Source organism: Typopeltis vanoorti, chromosome 12, assembly GCF_054136105.1.
Source record: "Typopeltis vanoorti isolate ZY-2024b chromosome 12, IOZ_Tvanoo_1.0, whole genome shotgun sequence".
In the NCBI taxonomy this organism is placed as follows: domain Eukaryota; kingdom Metazoa; phylum Arthropoda; class Arachnida; order Uropygi; family Thelyphonidae; genus Typopeltis; species Typopeltis vanoorti.
In genome coordinates this window covers 15,840,248-15,865,812 of record NC_143560.1, presented here as the reverse complement: position 1 = coordinate 15,865,812, position 25,565 = coordinate 15,840,248, and the positions used below count along the sequence as shown (strand labels likewise).

General features: G+C 36.0%; 1 protein-coding gene across 4 annotated transcripts in view; it reads right to left on the bottom strand.

Moving 5' to 3' along the window:
• LOC150100597 (solute carrier family 41 member 1-like) overlaps positions 1-25,565 on the bottom strand; it is a 235,405-nt gene that overhangs the window by 204,051 nt on the left and 5,789 nt on the right. For 3 of the 4 annotated variants that reach the window (XR_016549114.1, XM_090401066.1, XM_090401068.1), the window contains exon 1: positions 1,920-2,043. The exons of the other annotated variant lie outside the window; for it this stretch is intronic. The gene's annotated coding sequence lies outside the window, so the exon portion shown is untranslated. Of the gene's footprint in view, positions 1-1,919; positions 2,044-25,565 lie in introns of those variants that run through there. 4 annotated transcript variants of the gene reach the window in all.

The window sequence follows — 25,565 nt, the reverse complement described above, 5'->3', positions numbered from 1 at the left end:
GTGAAAACACTCAAAGACAAAACAGCAAGATCTACCGGTTACTTACTAGTACAAAAGTTAAGTATTTATGCATCAATGCTTATTGCTGACATCAAAAGAAATGGAGGGGGGTGGGAAGAAAGGGGAACTAAGAGGTCGCGAGTGGAAGTTATGTTTTTAGAACATCAAGACGTTGGATGCAACGTTGATTTATTAAGGCTTCGTTTCTTAAGCACACTGACGGTGCAAGGGCAGTCATACCTACAAAATAACATTTTATAAACACTGATGTTCAAAGAGCATCTTCAGGTGACGCGTCATATTACAGCATACAATTTCAGTCAGAGAAAACAGGGATGCAGTCTGAGAGTGAATTATTAATATTGACCATAGTAACTGAAAGTAGATAACGTGCACAATAACTCAGTGAACTAAAAATACTTCATCGAATGCATCAGTATTTGGGACGTTTCTTACTTTAAAGGTATTTTTGGATCCTTCACAAAAAAGGAAAATTTAAAAAGAAAATTTAAGAGCTGTAAGTTGAGGGGGGGGAAAAGCTCACGTATACATTGACTTTTTTTATTTTTACTTGATATTATTTATTTATTTTGAAGTTAATGGGTAAAAAAATTAAATTTTGTGGAAATAAATGGAAGGGAAACTAAAATGTGCACCGGAGAGCAAAATACATTTATTCAACACACTCTCTCTCTCTGTTGGCATCCCTAGATTCCCAGAACTTCAAGGAAGACAACTTCACTACCTCCGCTCTACAATCTACTCGTAAACTTGGATTTTTGTCTGTTAATTGCGGACGTTAGCTAGTAGTGTGGTATGTAGGATGGAAGCTCTAGTTTCCGGGAGTAAGAAACCTTGTTATATCTGAATGGAATCGTCTTACTCAACTTCACTTTAAAAAAAAAAAAAATAATGAAATAAAAGAAAACCTTCTAAATATTCTTTAAGTCGTGGCGAGACTAGAAACTAGATCTTTCCTACTGCACTACGAAGCCTTAATTTTCGGTCAACAAGCTATTTTAGAAATACAATTATTACTGTTATTGTTTTATCAAGCATTTTAGCAATTCACTTCTTTTTGATGTGCATTCGATTAACTGCATTCCAAAAACAGCTGTTTCACAGTAGCTTCAAATGAAAACAGGAAAGAGCAGAATAATAAACTGAAAGAACTGAGTTACTCTTCGTTGAATTCTATGAAAATATATTACTGATACACTTTTACTTATTCACCTTACATTCCTTCAGATCGACATCCGTTTTTATTAAACTGACGTGTTTTAAGTCAACGAAAGTGTTCAAACAATTATTTGAAACAGTAATTGTATTTAACCAGACTTCCATTACTCGGAGGGAAAAAAAAAAAACTGTGAAATTTCATATTGAAAGTGAAGCGTGTTTCATAAATAGAATGAAACCTATCCGCTTTGAAGAACGAAGAAAATTTAATAACTATTTATAACATACGTTAAATGAAAAGCAATACTGTATAATACGGAGTTATGTTCCGACCTTGGTAATTTCCGCTTCGTTAAAAATATCAGACCACAAAAAACTGCGCATGTGCAACGAAATTTTAAACATGGAAAAAAGAAACAAACGTCCACAAAAATCTTTTTTTTTTAAAAAAAAAAAAAAGAGTTAAATGCTTTCAGATAAACAATGAGCAAGACGATCGTCCCCCCCCCCTCTATCTATTTCTCTCTAAAAATAAAATAATAAAATTAAATAAATAATAAAAATAAACAAATAAATAAAATTAAATTAAAATTAATCGCCACGTTTTATACAAACAGACACGTTGTTTTTGCTTATTAGATCACAAGGAAAATACTACAAAGAAGAACTGCATAGAATAAACAAAAAAAATGCAGTTATCAATATGTTTGAATTTTTGAATCCCGTATTTTTGATCATACCTGGTATTCTCTTGTTTCTTTGCAAGCTAGCTTAAAGCTAACAAAAATAATTATAAGAATATTAAAGATTACAATACTTATCCTCAAAATAGAGGAACTATTATGTAATACAAGTTGGGTTTTTGACTGGCTGATGATAGCGCTAGAGGCTCAAAGCATCGCAGGTAGATCACAGTTGCCGGTTGAGTTTTCTTCTCTTTTTTTAACCCAATTATCTTATCACGTGCAATGAGATACATTTGATAGTGCTAATTTATCGCTAGTCATAATATTATCTGATTGCATTTCATAGTCGTCTGCATCTAGTACTAGGAAAGATCAAAGGTTGTTTGTTTGTTCCTAGGCTTTACTTGTTGGTGGATTATTCGTGAACCAGAAAGCTTTCATTATGAAAATATATATATAAATTCTTATCTTATAAATCTTATCATGTCTAAATAAAATATAATTTGGGATTTTATGAAGTATATAAATTATCTGAGAACAAAAAACGAAATTTTAGATTTAAAAAATGCAAGCGCAAATATCAAAACTCATTTTTCAGATAAATTACAAATAGGTGATGCAAGAGTAGTTGAACAAAGCTACATAGGCTGAGAGACCATTCGTATTTATGAAAGAAAAACATCTAAAAACAATGATTGCTACAATAATTACCTTACCCTCCTGTGGTGGTGATGTTTTAAATATCTGTCTTCCAGATCTTGTCTATGATTATATGGTAAAAAAAAATGCTGAAACATTGCAGATAATAGTCTTTTCAAGCAATTACGTAGCCATTTTTTATTGCAAACCTTACAATTAGAATCTTTACGTTCGTTTTTAGAAATGACAAGCTCTCAGATTTTAAGCAGTTTACAAAACATTGTTACGATAAACTCATTTGGAAAGCAGTTACTTATAATGTATAATTTATAATATATTGTTACTTATATTTTTATGTACATTTATAACTTGTATTAGATGTAGTTTAGAAAAATAAAATAAATATCTTCCATGAATGCCATAGAAAATAACCACATAAAAACGGTCTCCGCTAGACGGCGCGACTCACTGTTTATTGCAGCGCGGTGAAGGCGTTAATATTATTATAATTACTTCTCAACCTTGCCTCCTGTATCTTTGCTCCTAAGTTCGTAACTTTCACTGTTCCCCTCACATAGACATTTCTCAGACGATCCTTTCTGGTCACACCACACATCCACCTAAGCATTTTCATCTCTGCTACTTCCATCCTGCTGATGTTATTTTTCCTCAGGGCCACTGTATCTATAGCATACGTCATAGCTGGCCTCACTACTGTCCTATAGATTTTGCCTTTCAGATTGATCGGCACCCTCTTATCGCATAACACTCCAGCCATCTCTCTCTCCAGTTCCTCCAACCCGCTTGTATCCTGCATCCCACTTCCTTCTCAGCTCCGCCATCTTCTTCCACTGTTGAACCTAAGTATCTAAAGTCCCTCACCTTCCTGATGACATTTCCTTCCAGCTCCAGATCTGTCTCCTGTCCGCCGCCCACTGTGCAACACATATACTCTGTCTTACTTCTGCTCAGTCTCATACCTCTCTCTTCCAGTACTTTTCTCCATCTTTCCAGTTTAGTTCCGCTTCTTCTCTTGAATCTGCACACAACAAGATGTCATCTGCATACAACATTGTCCAAGGCGCATCTTCTCTCACCTCCTCCGTCACCACCTCCATCACAATGTTAAACAGAAACGGACTTAATGCTGACCCTTGATGCAAGCCAACTGTTACTTGAAAACTTTCTGTCTGTCCCATACAGGTCCGAACACTTGTCTTCACATTTCTGTACATCTCCCGCACCAACCTGACATATTTCTCCGGAACCTTCTTCTCCCTCAGACACCTCCAGACTTCTTGCCTTGGCACTCTATCGTATGCTTTCTCCAGATCAATAAATGCCAGATGTAGCTCCCGTTGTTCCTCTCGAAACTTTTCCATCATCTGCCGTAACCCAAAGATAGCATCTGTTGTTGATCTACCAGGCATGAAGCCAAATTGTTCCTTTGCAATCTCCACCTCCTTCCTCAATCTTCCATCAAGAACCCTTTCTAGGATTTTCATTGTGTGGGACATCAACTTTATTCCTCTGTAATTTTTACAGTTTTGCACATCCCCTTTACCCTTGTAGATGGGGACAAGAGTACTCTCCCTCCATTCCTCGGGTATATTTTCCTGTTGGCAAACTTTCACGAACAGGTCCCACAGCAGGTCAATTCCCTCTTCCCCCAGTGCCTTCCATGCCTCCACTGGAATCCTGTCGGGGCCCACCGATTTTCCATTCCTCATCCTCTTCATGACCTCCGTCACTTCCACTCTACCGATGTTCTGCACCATCCCCTCAGAAGGCTATCCATCTTCTCGGTGAGTCCTTGCATTTTCCTCATTCAAAAGTCCCTCAAAGTATATTCTCCATCTGTTTCTTATGTCCACATCCCTCCATAATACTCTTTATTCAGCGTCTTTGATCTGCTTCACATGTAAGATGTCCTTTGCTGCTTTATTTCTACATTTCGCTAGTTGGTAAATTTTTCTCTGTCATTCCTTTGTTTCTAATTGATCATACAGATCTTGATATGCCATAGCCTTCGCGTGTGCCACAACTCTCTTGGCTTCTTGCTTTCTTTCTCTCTGTACACCTCTCTGTCCTCTTCCACTCTTGACTCATCCCACTTCTGCTTTGCCTTCCTCTTAGCTGTCACTGCCACTTGCACATTATTATTCCCCACCAACCCTCTTTCTGCTCTCTAATCTTTCCAGATGCCTCACAACACACAGGATTACTTTTGAATTATGTTTCCACCAATCTTGTACACTTTCCAGTCAATCCGAAATCCTCTCTAACACCCTCTTCCTAAAACGATTCCTCACACTCTCTTCTTTAAAGCGAAACCACTTAATTGTCTTTATCCCATGGCTTCCAGAGGTTCTTACCTTCGATCTTATTTTAAAGTCTGCGCACAGCAGTCGGTGTTGCTGTGCCACTTGATCTGTTGGAATTACTTTACAATTTGTCACAACCTTAATATGTTTTCTTCTAGTTAAAATGTAGTCAATTTGTGAACTGTTGTTACCACTCCTAAATGTTATCAAATGTTCTTCTCTCTTGTAGAAAAACGAGTTCACAATTGCCAGATCAAACGCTACTGCAAAGTCCACAACCCTCTCTCCTTCCTGGTTCATCATTCCCACTCCGTGGCCATCATGCACCCTTTCACAGTCTCTATTCTGTCGCCCTATGTGTCCGTTCAAGTCTCCTCCGACAATCACCATTTCGTTTTCTTCCAGTTCCCTCATTTCTTCATCTAACACGTTCCAGAACTCATCTTTCTCCTCTGCTGTACAGCCCAACTTGCGGGGCATATACACGTAATACGCTCTTCTCCAATACCCAATTTCATTCGCATGATCCTGTCGTTCCTTCTACCAACTTCCAGTACTTCGCCATTCATTCTGCCACACACACCACAATTCCTACACCATTTCTTCCCTCGTTATTCGCTCCAGAGTAGAACAATTTATATCCATCTCCCAGTTCCTCTTCCTTTCCCCCCTTCCACCTTGTCTCCTGCACACACAAAATGTCCAACTTCCTCTTCCTAATCATGTCTGCCACCTCTCTTCCCCTTCCAGTCATGCTTCCAACATTCAGTGTTCCCACTCGCAACATCCTCTCCACCTGCTGGGCTCGCTTCTTTAACCGCACCGGCCCTTGATGCGGTAGCCCTCGTCTATTTCTCGCAGCTGTAGGGTGATGTGGCTGCGCGTCGCTTAAGGACTAGCCCTTATATCATTTTCTCTTTGACTCATATCATAGCTAGAGCTGGCAGTGAAGTTTTACGACCGGATGCCCTTCCTGACATCAACCCTCGCCATTTATCCGGGTTTGGGACCGGCACCTATTGAGGCTAGCTTGCCTCCTTCGGTGGCTGCATAAGACGAAATGACTTAGCAAGATAGGAAAGATTCATCCCTAGCCCTCGAATACTCTAATAGCATCAGGGGAAGGAGCAAGGAGAGGAGAAAGAAGCAAAGAAAGAAGAGGAGGGACCAGTCTACAGAATAATATAACAGGTATATATTACATGAAGTAAGGCATGGTTCAGCATCAGGTACCTCGGGTTTGCCATGCCCGTTCTCACTAAAGTGAGCCCTTGGGGATTTATTTATTCATTTGATTAAACAACGTAAGTTAGATTTAGAAAGTTTTTTTAACTTGGATTAAATTGGAAATAGGATTAAAAACCAAGTTTTATAAACTTGGTTTTTAATCCTATTTCCCAAGAAAGCAAACAGACACGTAAGTCAAGTTTGCGCTTGCACGTAGTGCAAGTCTGAGGCAACTCATGGTAGTGCTACTCTAGGTAACTCGTGGTAAAGGTAAGTTAGATTTCTTTTTTAAAACAACAGAAGTTTTTTTTTTAATGTTTCGTTTAAAATATTTTGCACGTAACCATTCACTGTTATAATTTCCTTTAATTTTTCAAATGGATTTCGCGAAAAAGCAAATCATTTTATATAGAGTTCCGCAGGCTCAAAAAGTTTTAAAAAACTTTTATATAGCTTTCATTTACTATATAATAATAAAATTATTCTGTTTATGTATTAAAGGACAATAAAATAAGAATTAAATATCCAGTGTAGTCCTACATAACAAGATAAAATAACCGAACTCTAAAAATATACCAGTTTGTTAATAACATAAAAACCGGTGAACAGATAGTGGGAAATAGTATTTTATCGTAGCAGTTGAATATAGCTGGTATGACAACATCAGTGACTTCGAGAGAGGTGTCATCACGGACTGTCATATTGGTGGCATGTCCATACGTGCCATTGCCGCTCAACTGGAGCCAAAATCAACCGTTGGCGATGTGATCAACAAATGGAGACGTTCTGGCATCACTAGTGCAGGAAAAAGCTCGGGGTGACAGCCGAAAATGACTGACAGGGACAGGAGGTTTTGCGTGCCACCCGTTAAAACAGGTGGCAAGCAAAACAGTGATGAGTTCCAGAGCATCAGTAACGGTATGAGCACAAATGCTGTGTGAAAAGAACTCCATTTACTGCATTTCCAAGGAAGAGCAGCGCACACAAGCCGAACAAGGCAGCTCATCTGGTCTGGTGAAAAGAGCATGTGAACTGGAGAGTACCAGTGGAAAACGGTACTCTGGAGTGATGAATCAAGGTTAACCTGTTTCCAGTCTGATGACAAGGTGTGGAAGCAGCCTGGTGAACGCTTGTTACCACAGTGTGTCGTACCCACAGTAAAGTTTGGTGGTGGAGGAGTAATGGTGTAGGGTGCATTCAACTGGTTTGGAGTGGGACCACTGGTCATTGTCCGTGGTTCCATGCCAATGACCTCAGTGCCTTGATATTCTGGATAATCAGGCGCTTCCTACACTGTGTAGTTTTTATGGAACGTACCCGTGTTACTATCAAGACAACAATGACCCATGCCACGAAGCTGCAGCTGCTATGGTGGTTTGAAGAGATGGGTGTTAAACGACTGCCCCGGCCTGCACATAGCCATGAACTCAACCCCATCGAATACTAGCAGGACGAATTGGTTGGCCGAGTTATTAGCGTATCCGCTCTCCAGCCAAAAGGAGCGGGTTCGAATCCTGCCACGGGCATGGGTTTGTGACTGCCCATGAAAATAGTAGACGTGGTGGTGGGTAGTAGATGGCGTTGGTGTAGATGATGATGTTGAAGTAGATTTGGTTCGCTGTAGTTGCTGGATTGAGTGGTGGAGCCGGAGAGTTGGAGATTTGGTGCCCTCCCTCGATGAGTTCCTTTGGACTCCCTGGAGGTGTCACGTAATAATAATAATAATTTTTTTTATTATTTCTCAGATAAATTACATACATTATATGAAGACAATTATGCATAACAAATACTTTCTTGTACTTAAAGTTTTTTTTAAATAATAATAATAACAAAAACTGTTTACAACATATATTATTATAATATTCATAATGATGATTATTACAAATGTTTCTTTGCAATTTTACACTCTATATATACAATATCAATGGATATAATCACTCTGTATTGCATACTTTTGTTACAGTTGTTACATACAATTGATTACATATGATACATTACTTACAGTTGTTTACATATGATACATTACTTACATTTGTATACATATGATACTTACTTTACATACATTTGTTTACATATAATACATACATTAAATACTTTGGTTTACATGTGATACGTACATTACATGCACTTGGTTACATATGATACATCTTGGATGAGAACTAATTTCTCTGCTTTCATCCTCGAAGCTTATATGTAAGCTTATCTGAGGATGACACCAGTTGGTTATTATTTATTGTTTTTTTTTCCTGTGTTGGGAAGCTGCGAAATCTATGATTGAGAAATTCGAGGACGCGTACTCACACACACACACATACACGCACGCACGCACACAATAACATGGAATTAATTGATGCGTCGCTGAACTGGAAGCCTGAACGAATATATTGTGTTTCATTAGGTTATGGTATTTTGCGTGCGTGTTTCTTGTTCATATATGTCCTTAGCGCTCTTTTCAGGCTATTGTAGTTTGTAAGGGTTCTGTATTCAAAAGGTGATTTGTTTATCATGTCTGGGATGTAGAAGTTTCGTGTGGCCTTTCCGTAGTGATTATTGTATTTATATGTGATATAATTAGTAGTCTGAGGTTTTGTTATACTGTTTCAACAAAGCTGCATAGTGGCATAAATGTGTTGCTGTCAGTATTTTGTGTTCTGACATTGCAATGTATATAAGGTCGTTATTTTCTCTTTGTTTCCAAAAGATCAGTTTTATCATTTTGTACTGTAGCGACATTAATCTATTTAATTTGTAGGGTGTACAGAAAGCATAAGTTGTTATAGCGTATCTTAGTATATTTTGGCATAATGCTTTGTATATTAGTGTTTTTAGGCGTATGGGAACTATGTCTTTTAACCTGTAGAGTTTGCCACTTATTGTTCGGAGTTTGTTGTGTAGATGGTTTATGTAATATGTAATATTTATTAATTATTTAATATTTATTATTAAATTATTATTATTATTATTACATAATAATAAAAATGATGATGATGATGATGATGATGATGATGATGATGATGATGATGATGATGATGATGATGATAATAATTTACCCTCCCTGAAAGGGTGCATGAGTGATGAAAGCCAAAGGTAGATATACTCGATATTAGAATTCGGCTGCTGGTATCAATTGTATATTGCTAAAGTGTCCAGACAGTTATTGGTAGATAATGTGCACATACCGACCACTGAATTAGAAATGTTTATTTAATACTGTGTTGGACCTCTTTTACCCAGAATTACAACATGAGTTTTGGGCATAGATTCTACACAGTGTTGGATTGCATCTACGTCTACAACATGCCAGTTTACTAGACAGCTTTTAACTGGTCCAGATTTGATGGAAGAGAAATTTGCTCCCAGATCTGTTTTTCAAACATGTCCCAAGCATTCTCAACGCGGTTCAGATACAGTGTTTGTGATGGCTAGAGAAGATGGTGGAAGTCGCTGTCATGCTCGTTGAACCACTGCTGAACAATTCTTGCGCGATGGACAGTAGTATTGTCGTCTATGAAACAACGTCCCGCAGTTGGTAAACAGAATATGTCCCATAACATGACACCACCTCCAGAACATTGAGTTCTGTGTATTGCAAGGCAAGCTGGGTTCATTGCTTCATGGAGCTCCCGCCAAAATCTCTGCCACCGTCGATACAGAATAAGGTGTACAATGACTCGTCAGACTTTTTTCTAGTCTTTCAGTCACGGTATTCCTGACACCACTGTAGACAAACTGCAATGCGGTTCTTCGTAGAAATCAGTGGTTTCTGTAGGCACGCGACTGCCAGTACTGATCTTCAATTCCCTGCGCATAGTTCATAGTTCGGTGAGATATGGATCGAGAAGGGCCTTCATTAAATGCTTCGGTCAATTGGTGCACACTGTTTGTCCATACGAACCTTCTCGATCTCGTTCTTAAGACAAAAAAGCTATTTTAGGACCACGCTTTCTTAGACGAGCAATGTGGATTATGTTTACCCCATTCCATCTTTGTCACAATCCTCTTATTTGGTCCTCGAAAGATCAATACATTTTGTATAACTACTATTCTTTTATGCTTTCTCTGATTCAATTTCTTATTCAAAAGTTGTTAGTCCTCGTTTTATACTGTGGTGCATTATAAGAAGGAAACGCAAAAAAAAAATTATTCCTTATGTAAATACAAATATGCTATGTAAAACTTTAAACTCACTTACTCCTTAACTATGAATCGACCAAAGGTGCTAAAAGCCTAGCTAAGCAGCTAGAGAAAGAGACAGAGAATAAACGCACCTGACAGTCGATTAATTAATCTCTTTTCGCTACTTTTACTTGAAAAAAATCTTCAATTTGAAGGGTACATTCTGTAGAATCATTGACGGAAAAGTAGAACCTCCGTGGTGCATTCGCTAGGGAGACGTGGAATTTTCCCACTCTTGGAAAAACGTGGGAATCCCATATAAGAAACGAAGAATCTTATACGGACTTTTCAACTGAAGGTGAGTTAGTTATCCTTATATAGAGATCACAGGGTTTTTCATCCGGCAAACAACGAACGACCAAAAAAAAAAGTTTCATCCATTTTGGTTCGTCAGAGATGAGTTGAATCTCCTAATAGTCATTTTAGGTAAATAAGCTCATGAACACACATAATATACTGATCTGATTGCCTTAGTTTCCTTCTGCTTTAATTTTAACTAAAGGAGGAAAAGAAATTAAGTGAATTATCGTGCAAACAATAAATATCTATTTCAATCTCTCCAGAAAGGCTAATTGCTTTTCATGTTTTTAGTATAAAAAGAAAGTCACTTGAACTTAGTCATTAAACTATCCACTGCTATTACTTTGAGGAAAAAATAATATGAATAAAGTAAAAAAAAAAAATTATTGCAGTCCTTTGTTTAGTTTGAAAATCTTAGTTCAAAAAAGGATCCAGCACATAAGGTTTTTTTCGCGCAAAACAAAGAACTAGAATTTGCCTTGAGAAACCTTATAATTTTTTATTTTAACGAGTTCTCAATTGCATGACAGTCCCATGCCATATTGGCATCTGTTTACTTGGTGAATTACAATTGTTTTCTGGTTTTACAATGAGTTTCTTTGAAAGCGACCTATATTCCTAAGCTATAATGATATACACGGCTGCACATGATTGCCCCTTAAAAGTGGTGACCTTTAACTATTGAGGCCATTGTAAACTGAGTATGGCTCACCCAACGTCATTTAAAAGTACAATGGAGATGTTTGAAAATTTAACTGGGCACAGTTTTTAAATCAGAGAACAACCATTTATATAAATGCTACAAAATTCATGATAAATAGTTGTTTGTTGAGTTTCGATGAGCTGTTTTTAAATTCCCAATGTAAAATGAAATTTGAAATTTTGATTTTACATTTGGCCACATTAATACACATCTCAGTAAGGATATTTGGACACATAGGAATAGTAGGATATTCACATAGAAAATAAAATATAAATTAGTGAAAAGTGAAGGACATGAATTAAATAAAATAAATATTGATTTGCTTACTGCATCGTGTGACCATCCTATGAGGAAAAATTTTGTTTTAAGACTATAATACACAATAAGTGAATAGTCAGATCACCGCCTGATGTGTACAAAAAGTTCAGTTACAACTAAACTATTGATATGAATAGTACGAAGTCAACAGGCACACCATCTGATAACATCTTCAGTACATGTTTTATTATTAAAACATGGTAAATAAATGATAGCCTTGGATTCATGCTTCTTTCCCAAACAAGCAAGTAAAGAATTGAGCATCAAATCTACTGTTTGGTCACTGCCCCCCCCCCCTTTGGAGTTCACCCTGAAACTAAAGAATCGTGAGCAGTTAGCATTCTTTGTAAAAGCGAAAAAGAATGTACTACAGACACGAACGTCTCGTACTTCATTTTATTGCCCACTAGTCAATATTATAGCAGATCATATTTCCATACTTAAAACGTTGCACTGCTGTAATCGCCGAAGTTTGTTGCATAGCAACGAACACTTTTCATGCTAGTTTCTTAAAAGAAACTATAGAAGATCATATTTCTGTTTTTTTTTAATATATTTATTTGATCATTGGTCATTATAAACTATTTTTTTGCAGAAAAAGAAGAAAAAGGATCGAACATTGATTTTAAGACAACAGAATTAAGATAAATGCATAGTTATTGTTGCCAAGCAGTTTAGAGTCGCCTATACTTACTAAATTAGTAAATATATATTTAAAAGTAAACATGAAATATTATATCATAACTGAGTACATAAAAGCGCCATTTTTTAAATATTGCTAGGTAATATAGCTACTCTACCACAAGATCATTAACTTAATGATCTTATGGTAGAGTAGCGCGTAATTACATCAAAAAAACATTGGTACTCGATGATGAGGTTAAGCTTTTATATCTTCAGTCTTGTTCACCTATTAGCAAGCTCCTGGGTTATGGTAATATACCCAGCATTGTCGATTAGGGGAGAGAGCAGTGGCGGATTAAGGATAGCTGGGGTCCCTAGGCAAATTATATTTGGGATCCCCAAAAAATAATAATAAAAAGAAGAATAAAAAATAAATAAAAGTTAGGTGGCAAATAAATGAAAATTTGTACTTTTGAATTTTTTGAAATTCTGGATTTTTCAGCCTGTTAAAGGGTTAAAGGATGATAAATAATAAAACTTTTTATTTATTATTTATTTATTTATTAATTTTTTATCAGTTTTTTTACAATTTTACAAAGTTTTTTTTTTACTTGCACTACACTCAAATAATGAAAACACGAAAAGTCACACTAAACAGTTATTTTTGAAACAAACACCTCACTCTTACACGATTCAATAACAAATGAAGTTAAGGAGTAACCAGGCGAAACTTCCTATCTCGGCAATGCAATCAGTTTTCGTGACCTCGAAGCTGTCAACAGCGCCGTGCGCCGACATTGGTAATGCGGTTTAATTTAAAGCGTAGATAGCGCGCGCTGTTCAACATACGTATTAAAACGTAATAATTGTTTTGAAAATATTTTCGCTTAAAATAATCAAGATTTTTATGATGTTTACTGAAAACATTAATCTATTTTAAAACACTGTAGGAAAATGTCTTGGCTTGGGACCCCTAGGCACGTGCCTCATTGCCTTAATGGGTAATATCCTCCACTGAGAGAGAGAGAGAGAGAGAGAGAGAGAGAGAGAGAGAGAGAGAGAGAGAGAGAGAGAGAGAGAGAGAGAGGGAGAGACAGATGATATATTTGTTATTACTGTTAAAACATGCAGAAAGAAACTTAATTCAGGCGATTATTAAATATTTTGGAAATATTAAAATAATGAAACGCGTGTAATAGAAGTTAGAAATAAAAAAAATACTAATGACAAGTCTTGTCATATTTGTTTGATTAATTATAACAACAAAAAAAAACTCATTTAAAGATAATTTTGATTCCTTTCCTGGCTTTTCGAAAATCAGATCTAACTAGTCAGACTTCTTTATATTGACAAGAATATATGTCAATCATTTTTTACGTGCATACCATCTGTGAAACGTGTAATACATTTAGTACTCTGCGTACGCTAAAGTTCATATATACCTTGTATACATAGATGTAATTGGCGAAAACAACAAACATCTGAAAAGGTAACAAATATTTAACTCATGGATGAACAACGATAGCTTACATAAGAAAGCACTAATATAATCTATAGACTACAGTATATCACCTATTCAGTTAAAATCATACAAAAACATAGCAAATAATAGACGAAACATGCATTGCAAAAGATATTAGAATGTCTTTAGCATTCAACAGTATGAAGCAATCATGATTGATACAGAACGGATTGCTAAACTGAAAATGGGGGGAAAAAACCGTCCTCATAAGGCATGTATTCTTTGCGGCTTCGGTAAAAGATGTGAAACATAAGAGTCAGCGGAATCTTTCATCCATTCCATCATAAACAAGGAAAAACACTTTTCATTCATGCACGAATAAAAGGGGTACACCAAGGTCGACAGCAAACTGTGTATTTTCACCCATGTTCAAACTAGAACTGAAACTCTCTCTCTTTCTCTCTCTCTCTCCCTACAAAAGGTCAGTCTTTTTCTTTATTAATATATCTTTTAACACATTTTGATAATCTGCGTTTTGAGTACTTCTGGAACTTGAACATGATCTTCCATACAGGTATTATCTCGCATCAACTAAAAACTAGAACACCCGCACATATCTATAAACTGAAGACTTTTTGTGCATAGCCTCAAGGAATTGTCCACGAGGCTAGATTTGAAGAATGGAAAAATTTATAGATTCCATTCTGATCAACTAGAGGAACTATTTTTAAGCCTTTAAAAAATTATTTTAGAGTTAGTTGATTTTTAGTTCAATAAACTTCGGGAGGGGGATTTGTAATGCCATAACTCGGTAAAATCTACAGAACTCACACAAGTAGATTTAATATGTACTAGGTTGGATTAGGAATACGAGATGGGGACAATTGACTGTGGTTTTTTATTTCTTTTCTCGTCTGAGGCACCAGAGAATGCACTCAACTGCAACCAAGGCGTCAAAATTAACTAACTACCTACAAAATTTTCAAACGTTAGGGATAGAAAAGTGCAGACCACTCTCTTTAAGTGAATATGTGTAAAATTATTCATTTATTTACAAACGAAGTAAAATTATATCCCAAACTACCGAGTGAATACAAATTTAAAACACAACCAGCTAAACTAGTATTTATTCTTTTAATTTTTTTTATTACAAATCTACCGAAGGAAATTTTCTCAAAATCAACGTGGCTTAATTAAAAAATATTACAATCATACTTAACGAAGCGTTTTTTAAAAACAAATTCGTTATTCTTAGACTTCGAGATACAACTAAAGCATTGACATACTATATTATCAAATATTAGTATATAAATTATTTTGTGCATTTAGTCATGATTTACCTTTCTGGTAGATAACATGTAATACGAATATATGCTGATTGCAGCTAAGGTATACAAACATAAGACGGATTCTCTCAAAGCTCAAAAACATCTACTCTTTTTGGACATGTACGAGTATATCAATGCGGAGGAAATACAACACTTAAAATAGTTAAACATCAACATGGTCCTCTCCAAAGCACAACACTATTTGAAGTCACTTACGACCTTCTTTTATAGTAATTCGAACATTAAATAATAGAACTGTGCAACATGCGGCAATCATCGGCTTAAAAAATCTGAGGCACTGATTATTAATTATTAACTTCAGCAATGCTTACTGTAACATCATACCATATCTCATAAAATCTCCAAAAATCCTTTAGAAATGAAGAGCCACAAGGAGTCACGGCAGCTATAAGAGACTATGTCCTATCTCTATTGTTCCACAGTCCCAAAATAAAACACGAAATGTCTGTAGCGGAAAAATTAGTATAAAACTAGCAGAGCACATTCACACTGCATAAAACACGGACTTCTAAGCAAGATCAACAAACCATGAGTTGAAAAGATAAATACATCCGATCCATATTAACCCAGTTTACACGCTATGAATCCACAGAAATCTTTGACTGTATAGTGATAATACTCCATTTTAGGTGGCATTTTCCAGATATCAAAGCATTAAAAGATTAAAATAAGAAATAGCAAACTAAATAATGCTCTGTGAACGTGGTCAAGACCTAGAACAAAGCTACTGTGCAATTAATTTGAATGGTAGATAAATTTCATTGTCTGGTGTGAGGCTATCACACTATTTATTAAAGGCAAACGGTTTTAAAACGTTCCTTGTCTGGTCTGGCGTAAAACTTCTGGATTGTGTAACCTTTATCCCACGCACGGCGCTAATGTACGATAGACTTACGACCTTCGTCAGCAGGATTGATATAAAATGCTCTCTTTAGAATCCATGACATACTGTAGCTTATATGTGTGCAGGTCTACTAGTTTATCTTTCCCCACTTCTTTTATTCTTATATGTGTGCCTCAATATAGTGAGTTATTAGACTCCATCTCAACCATAAACTTGATTCAGGTGTGGATGTTATTTATCTCCTGTATGAACAACTAGAGAACTGGGGAGAAGACCAAATAGCAATAACATCATCCTCGAATTTATTGTTATCTATAAGTAATAAGAACGGGGAACAAGAACATATAGTAGGTATTGAATATTGTTCAAAATTTCATTTCTAATCCACAGTTTGTTTTTTTTCAAAATATTTTCTTTGTTTAGAGAAAAACGATTTTATCACTGTGAAGGATATGTTATTCCTATTATTCCGGAAGCAACTGCCACTGAGTTAAGAGGAAATATAACGGTTTTAAGTGTATTTTGCAAAACACAGTGTTGTATCGCAAGCTTTCACACCGTTTAAGAAGATGCAAGAATCATAAAGCATCATCTAGGCTTTTTCCTAGATGAAATAAACTCATTCATAACAAAGATAAAAAGTAGAGAAATGACTTTATGAATTGATAGTTGGCATTAGCAATATTGCCAGTAAAACCAGAAAATATTAAAACTAAGCTAGAAAATTTAAAAACAAAAATCGGAATAGGTCTACTAGGAAACAAAAACATACAATAATGTAGAGAATGCTTCGAAGCTACTTGATGATAAAAAGACTTCTTAAAATATGAACGTGAGAAATTAGGTGAGCTACTTCGAACCGGTTTTCTAACTACCAGATGAACAGAAAGCAAAAATATTCCACAAGGGTCATGAGGATCTATTCTGTTTTATTTATAAACTACTTCCTAAATCGCCACACAAAGAGCATTAACATCATTAGCACGTTTGTAAATGACACAGGTCTTTTTTTTTTTAATGATAATGCTGAAATACAGAATAAGAAATAAATTTTGTCCAATGACACATAAATAAAAGAAAATAAATGAAAAAAAATAATGAATATAAATAAAAGTATCTGGAGATGGCTTATAAAAGTATTTATGTCATATACGGAAAACATAACTGATGGGGAGCAACCTATATGCTTTATTTGCAGGAATTGAAACGATAAAGTGGGCTATCCTACCAGCCCATCTTATACTTCCGATTTCTAGACGGAAGCACAAGCTGGAGAGGCTTACAATGAATGATCCGAAATTCCTTTTAGTTCTTCTGCCGAATAAATATGATAAATATAAAATTTATCGTAGTGGTATCAAGTGCTCATAATCATCATTATTGCTAATCATTGCCATGCACTTACAAACTCTAAGCACAATATGATGATAATAGTGAAGATGATGACTCACAAGAACCAATCTGTAAAACATCGGCAAATTCAATAATAGCTGAGCTATTATTATTGAATTGCCATCCCCTCTCTAGAGAAACGGTTTAAGAAATTTGTTGGATGCCTGGTTATTGCTGAATGCAATACTCTGTCCTCCCTGCCTTCTTTTTATGGCATGTAAAATTCACCTTTTCATTTTTTTCCTTTCAATAAAATGATTATTTCTGTTGTTCGTTTCAATGCCCTCCCCCGCACATGAAAGGTCACTAGACCTATACCATTACAGTGCCATATGTGAGTAAGTGATTAAGGAAGAAAAAAGGTAGCCAATTGGTATATTTCTTAAGAGTTTGAGATTGTACTCAGTTGAAAAAAAAGTATGGGGTAGGGATTGTTCCAAAGAATAGGGGTGGATGGAATGAAGGAAGATGATTGAGAAGTTTGTTCGGTATGTTTGCAGTTGGGCAGTGTATGGAGATTGGCCACTGGCTGCGCTAGTTCGTACACGGTTAGAAGAAAGTGAAGGAATGGGACCAGCCAATTCCGAGGAGCAATGCTCGTTACGGACATACCTGAAAATCGGCGATCTGCGATTAGATTTCAATACGAGGCGCATTTAACTTCCTTTCCAGGGAGTTAAAAGAGCCGGAGATCCATGATGTTCTCATTACTAAAAAGTCTGACGATGGTATTACTCTTGAGGTGTATTGTAAGACTCCATAAATGGAATGCTATCGTCATGCCTCATCCCTTCACCATCCCTCCTAAAAATTAGTCATAACTCACACCCTAAAGAATCGATTAGTGTCTATTATACAAAATGAGGAACAACTCAAGACTGAACTTCAAACCTCAATTTCTTTTGTTCTCAATGATTATTCCAAAAAAAAAAAAAAAAGTTGACAGGACTTTATTTTCGAACACTATTTCCTCATTCATTCTAGAGACTCGATCATAGTTCCATATATTGGCAGTCTATCGATTAAAATACAGTAAACAGCATCTCTCTCTTCAAAGATCACAACATCAGACCTTTTAAACCGATTCAAACTGTTCGCAGCTTCACTCTTCAGGGTCTCCCAAAGATAGCACACCTTTCTACAAATACCCAGAGGTATATACAAATGCATGCTGTTGTGTTGTATCCTACATAAAACAGACAAGCGGTGGATTTAAGGTGGGAAAGAAGGAACAGATGTCGAGCTAAAAAAAGAAAAGATAGATCTGGTCTGGTCTGGCCAACCGCATTCATAATACCAACCATGAGGTTAAATTGGAACGTTTCAACCATGCCTTATAGAAGAAAATTTTTATTCCAGACCTCTGAATGAATAAATTAGAGTCATCCATTTACGCGGATTTTTGAATAAAAACCAAGGACTGTCACTAAATGAAATCGCTTATCAAATCTTCAACTTCACTAACAATCAGCATTCGGTATGGCGCAAAAAAAAAAAAAAAGAAAAAGAAAAGAAAAAAGAAACGGCACTCGACTTGGACACCCCTTCAGTACAGGTGCTATGAGATAATGCATGCACATTAATAGAAGAAGACGTGTAGAGGATACGCCATTACATTTAGTTGTAGAATGGTGCTGACTTTGGAAGAAAATACATTTATTGCTGATCATTATTTTCGTTCATACGGAGTTAGTAGAGCAAATGGTCCAAGCCTGCGACATGTTTGTGAGCAGTTTGTTCGTCGTTTCCGTAAGCGTGCCCCAAACAACAGTGGCATCATTGCCTTAATCGAGAGGTTTCAACGTACCGAGAGTGTTCTTTCTCAATGCTAACCGCATTAGTGGAGACCACTAAATGCTAACACAAATGAGAATCACGGGCGTGTACAGGAGCAAGTGCTGCAGTCTCTGAAACGCAGCCAATACCGAACAGTGGTAAAACTTGGGATACCGAGGCGGTCACTACAGAGAATCTTTAAGGAGCTGGTTTCGTACGTCATTCAGGTGGGTTAGATTTAGCATCAACTGATTACGTTGCACGGCGGGAATACTGCGCATGAGAGCTGGCTAATCTATGAAGATCCGTCCTTCCTCCGTAATGTCTGGTTTTCAGACGAAGCGCATTTCCATCTAAGCCGTCATGTAAACAGACGAACTTACAAGTTTCTCGACACCTGAATTTGGCAAGAGAGGACAAATGCTATGGACGTTAACCACACGCACATGGTGTGAGGTTTCCGGCCATAGCATAATTGGGCCCTACTTCATTGAAGAGGGTGGTGTAATTCTTACCTTGAATAGCGAACGCTACTTCGTTTGGGGTATGTTGAAGGAATGGATATTTCACAATGACCCGCCTTTAAAACCTTGATGAACTAAGGGATACAATTACACCAGTAGATGTCTCAAAGCTTGTTCTCCACGATGACAGAGAAGCTTCGCATGTGCTACGAAACCTGCCTTGAAAGACATTTCGAGCACGTAATCTCGGTGGTTAATGCTTTATTCGACCAAGATTCCCCCGATAGTTGTGAATGTACATATGACCATGTGGAAACATATTTCTTTCTTAATAAGAAAGAAGTTTACTCGTTTACTCCATAACATATATCGTTGTAGTTATTGAGGACTTTTTTTTTTGCATCACACTGTATATTTGTGAAGCCATCTGTTCTTCGTAAGTAAGAGAAACTAGCATCTGTAAGTTACGAAATTTAAGAACTAATAAATTTGCTTGTTATTACTGCACGTTTTTTAGACACAAAACATTTTCTCTTTAAATATTAACAACAGTTTGTTTATTAAATTCTGATAAACTACGTTTCATATCCTGTAACATGTAATCAACTACATTAATAATAGCAAGTTGTTTACAGCACATCATAATTAATATCATTATGGTACTAACGATATGAGATTAGTATAATATATGCCATCCTATTCATTTTTATCTAAATATGATAGAATCAGAACAACAAAAATCCATTGATTTGGAAATTATACTCGCTTTTCAGAAAAACATCTGAAATGTGCAAATCATCACACGGATGACTCATCGGTTTTCCAAATGAGTCTGGGAAAGAAAAGAGAAAAAATGCCTGTGGTTTTAACGGTCATTGCAGCACATAGAAAATATATAGGTCAGTTCCCAAGTTTGTATTTGTAGCACATCACAATACATAGGATTAAAGAAAGGAAGTGAAGTAGCTAAAAGCGAAATAGAATCAGAGCTCGATACGCGGTTTTAAAGCTTTTCAAGATGAATGCACTTGCTTCTCGGTTAAAGAATATAAACATAGATGAATATTAATTGAGAGTATGGGTATTACTTTGCATGTCATATAATAAACTTGAAACTTGTAATCTAGTCTGAGCCTGATGATATTCACATGCTAGTAAACCATCATATCATAATTGTCGCATTTGTATAATTATTACATAATTATTTACACACACACACACACACACATTTTTTTAACTTTTAAATTTTTTACCTTGGGGATATTGTATATTAGGATATTAGGATAACCAAGTTATTTTATAAACTTGGTTATTTTAACTCCTAATCCCAAGTATGCAAACAATTAAGTTTGCGCGTGAAACAAAGTTCAAGTCTAAAGATGATACAACACCAGGGCAACTCATTGTAAAGGTGGGTAAAGTTCTGATCACTATTCTTAGTATTTTCCCATAATGTAAAGCACATCTCACTAGAAAATGTATACTGCAATGCATTATGGGTGGGGTCACTACCCAGACCGGTTTCGTCCTTTTTTTGAGGTCTCCTCAGTGAGTAGCTAGACCATAAATACCAAGGTTATAGTAATACGGAGCCTTATCAATTTTACCTATAGAATTTGCAACAAGGTGTTTTTATTTTTAATAAAAATCTCTGGAGGAGATATAGATGTAATACATTTTTTAACTTGGGGATATTGTATATTAGGATAACCAAGTTATTTTATAAACTTGGTTGGGTCTAGCTACTCACTGAGGAGACCTCAAAAAAGGTTGAAACCGGTCTGGGTAGTGACCCCACCCATAATGCATCGCAGTATACATCTTCTAGTGAGATGTGCTTTACATTATGGGAAAATACTAAGAATAGTGATCAAGGCTTTTTCCACCTTTACAATGAGTTGCCCTGGTGTTCTATCATCTTTAGACTTGAACTTTGTTTCAGGCGCAAACTTAATTGTTTGCATACTTGGAATTAGGAGTTAAAATAACCAAGTTTATAAAATAACTTGGTTATCCTAATATATATATATATATATATATATATATATATATATATATATATATATATATTTATTTATAAAAAATTCTAGGTGATGATTGCCGAAAGATGGTTTGCTAGCTTCCAGCGGACAATGCTTAGCGTGCTAGCCCATCCTTCTCTCACATACATTCTTCGTGCATAACATATACATAAGTGCATAGTCTTTTTTTTTTCAACTGATTGTAGAATTAATTGTTCCTTGGAACAGATAATTACAGTGTTTGTTTCCGGAAGAAACTTTAGTTTTAACAATGAAACTTAACAAATCAACAGTAGAAAAAAAAAGCGCAAATATATTTAAATAAATATTATTTAGGAATGGGAACATCATCTTTTGTCTAGCACATTATACAAATACCCTCGACTACAGTGGTGATGGAAGATGGGAACTAGCTACTTACCGATTTCGAAAAATACGAGTGAACTAAAAGCGTTTCCTGCGATCCTCCTTGAAGAGGGAAAAGAAATTAGGTGATAAGAGACCTGTGTAGCTCAGTGGAAGTGGCACTTGCGTCCTCTGCGCTTGGCCGCTCGAAGTTAGACCTAGGTTCAACTTTAGTCGTCCACTGGAGGAACTTTTTCTAAGCCTATCTTCGAGCGGTTCCCGAGTTAGTCGATCTCTGGCACGGGCAAGCGGATTTTTCCTCCGATACTAGGGTTTTTCGTCCCGTAAACTCAAGAAAATCGATCGTAATACCCACATTATTTCAGACAATAACATATCCTGTTAGGGTTAGACACCAAGAGATGGCAGTACTTGTTTGCTTGTCTCTTCATCAGTAGCCGCCTATAAGTAGTGACAGACATGGGCCAGCTATCTCTGATTGGCTACCGGTGGAGATTGAACTGCCCACTCAGTCTCCAAAAGCTAGATAGGGTATAAAGGCCTCGCCTACTCCCTATAAAGGAATAAAAGACGTTAGCTGATTTTTATTTCTGCACATGTCACTGATATTACACATAAGAGAACGTTTAATCTGAAATATCCTCTTTTTTTATTTTCTCTGATAAACAATTCTTTGTTGTTGTTGTTTTTACCTCGTTCCAATAAATTCATTTTTGTCTCGCATTCTATCAACACTCATTGAGAGCTTTTTAAATTTCTTTAAAAAAAATTAGCTGCAAAATAATCTTCCTTGGAGATTTTAATGTTCAGACTACTAGTTTCCTATTTCCATCTACTGGAAGCATGCAAGGAGGTGCTGAGGCACTAATGTTGCCAACGGTCTCTCAGACGTTGCTCACATGTCAGACAATTTGGTATTGATTTCTTCTCTTGTGGAGCAACACTTCCACATCCACTCTTGACTGGCATTATGGGAACGTCAAATGAAATGATATTTGCGATTTCCATGCGTCATTTCCTTGGAATATTCTTTTCAGCCTTCTGATCCAAAACCACTGAATAACTGAATACATAACAAAATCAATTCTTAACGGTACGAAAACTTTTAATCTCATTTCTGCACTTGGTTGGCATCTAAATCTCTATCTTCTTTTTCAACATATAAGAAAGCTCGAAACGTTGCAGGAAAATTATAAGCACATCCAAAACTGATCTGACTGAAAACAGCCAACTTCCATCCTGTCCAAGAAGCAGTCGTGCATTCTAGTCATAAGCCAAGCGGAATTGGCTATAAAATTTGTACACTCCTAAATCCCCATTTTTGTAACCGGATGGTGTTATTGCTGAAGGATTAAAGTCAATCTTCTAGTTATTTATTGTATTTTTTATTTATTTTTTTATTTTAAACACACACACATTTTATGCTTCCTTTTGGGTTTCTTCTAGAAACAGAACACAAGAATCTCTCTCTCAACGTCTATGCCAAAAACTCTTTTGATATCGCTAAGACATTTGATTTGTCTTCGTACATAAATCTATGAAGTAAATTTCCATCCTGTTATTTGTCATTCGTAGCCGAATTGTAACCCTTCTCTTTGGGAAAAACGAGTAGAGGGATATGCATGCTTAAACTTTGCTACGAATACAGCGCCACCACAGGATTCTATTACATCGTCTGTTCTCTTTCTTCTTACAGTAACGACCTTCTCAGCGAGCAAAGCCGCATTTCCGTGGCATTAATGTTATAATTTTATGGGAAAAAAACAACCACGTAAAACCAGAGCTCTAATACTTAATTTAATTGTCGAAAAGAAACATTTTAAAATCTAATCAAATACCTAAATGGCTGAGGCACATAAAGGAAATGGCAGTATTTTCTTAAATATGTCGGCATTACTTTAACAGTAATGTTAAACTAGCTTTTGAAAGTCAATTTAGAAACCAAACAGATTTTATAAAAAGAAGTTAAACTTTATCCTTGTTGAATAATATAGATGTAGAGATGAAGTAGATTCTGGTAGGTCATTCATCATTTATTTTAAAATTTTGGTTTGTGTTAGTAAGTAGTAATATCTTGCAAAGTTACGATGCTCGTAACTGCATTTTGTGCTTCTTCATATAATGATATACTCAAGGTTGCATCAAATTATACTTCAACATAAGGAAAACTTCCATGAAACCATCGAACAGTTAAAAACTTTCTTTTAGAGGAAACAATAAGTAAAAATCGTATTGATTTTGTAAGTTAAAATGCTGGGTGGTTTGGTTCAGAACATGGGCAACTGAGGCAGTATTCTATCGTATCTACCAGGTTTAGTTAAATAGTTTAATATTTAGTTAACTGATGATTTAAAACATATTGCCAAGCCAAAAAAGGGATGAAAATGTAACGAATATCAAGGAATTCGTTCCTTGATATTCGTTAAGGAAAGGTTCCAACTGTTCAGTACTTTATTTTGTTTCGTCGAGAAGCCGACCATTAAATCCACATATCCTTTTATCCATTTAAATAAAGTGGTGCCGGACTTAAGAAAATTCATATCTGGATGTTTTTCGTGAACATAACTAAATGCTGAATACAAAGTCGAACTGTCTCTCGTGTTATGGTCGAATTCATCTTTTTTTATTCATTTTATATATTCACTCATTTCCAGAGAAATATTTGGTATGCACAACATATTTCTGGAAAGATGACAAATTGCAAATGACCTCACATGATATTAATGTGCTGTCCGTTCCGTAACCTTCACCTTGAGATTAATGAAAATGCACAGAAGCGTAAAAAAGATGGATGTAAAGGTGCATACAACAGTAATTAAAGAATGTAGTCGGGGTGGGTGGATCAGAAAAGTCGGAAATATTTATTTCAACTTTCCAAAACCAATTTTGAATTTGTTAATTACTTTCTTGCATGAATGCGTAGAAACGAAGAAGAAGAAAATTACCCAGATGCAAATAAACTTAGTTATTTAATGACATTTATTTTTCCCTACGTCTATTATTAAGATATTTGATATATAAACCTTTTTTATATACTTATCCAATAAATGTATGCTTACAGCACCAATCAATTTCTTGTTCTTATTCCATAAACGTTATCACACTACGAAGTAAAAATATCATTACATATATATATTTAGATCATACGTTACGTCATATGTATTTAGTTTTCTTTTCATATCCTTTTAATTTTCAGTTTTTCCTGCTAGTAAAGAATGAGTACCGGCACCTATTAGTTTACAAAAACAGCACTGAAAATTATCATCGTCATCATCATCAAATTCCTGATATGTATCCTCTTGGGGGGATATTGGAATTATGGTGGTGTTACACGAAACGCTTATATCATTACTAACTTCCTATCGATAATTTCCAATTAATCTAATATATACCAGGACTTCAATATCATCAGATCTTGTTTCGTCTAAGGTACTCTTCTTACTCTATCAATCCATATAGATCTTGCTCTTCATCTGGGTCTTTTACCCGTCATCCTGGCAATTTTATTTATTCATATGGAGTTTCCTCCCTTTTCCGCCCCATCCCTATTGGGGAGAGTTGAGCCCCCTCATGGGGGGGTTATGTATTTATGGCTGTAGATCCGTGTGTGTTCATGGGGCCAGTTTGCGGGATGAAAAACCCCAGATAAACTGGGAGAAAAACCCTGCTGTCCACCCCAAGACCGGCTAACTTGGCTATGGCTGTGGAAGATCCT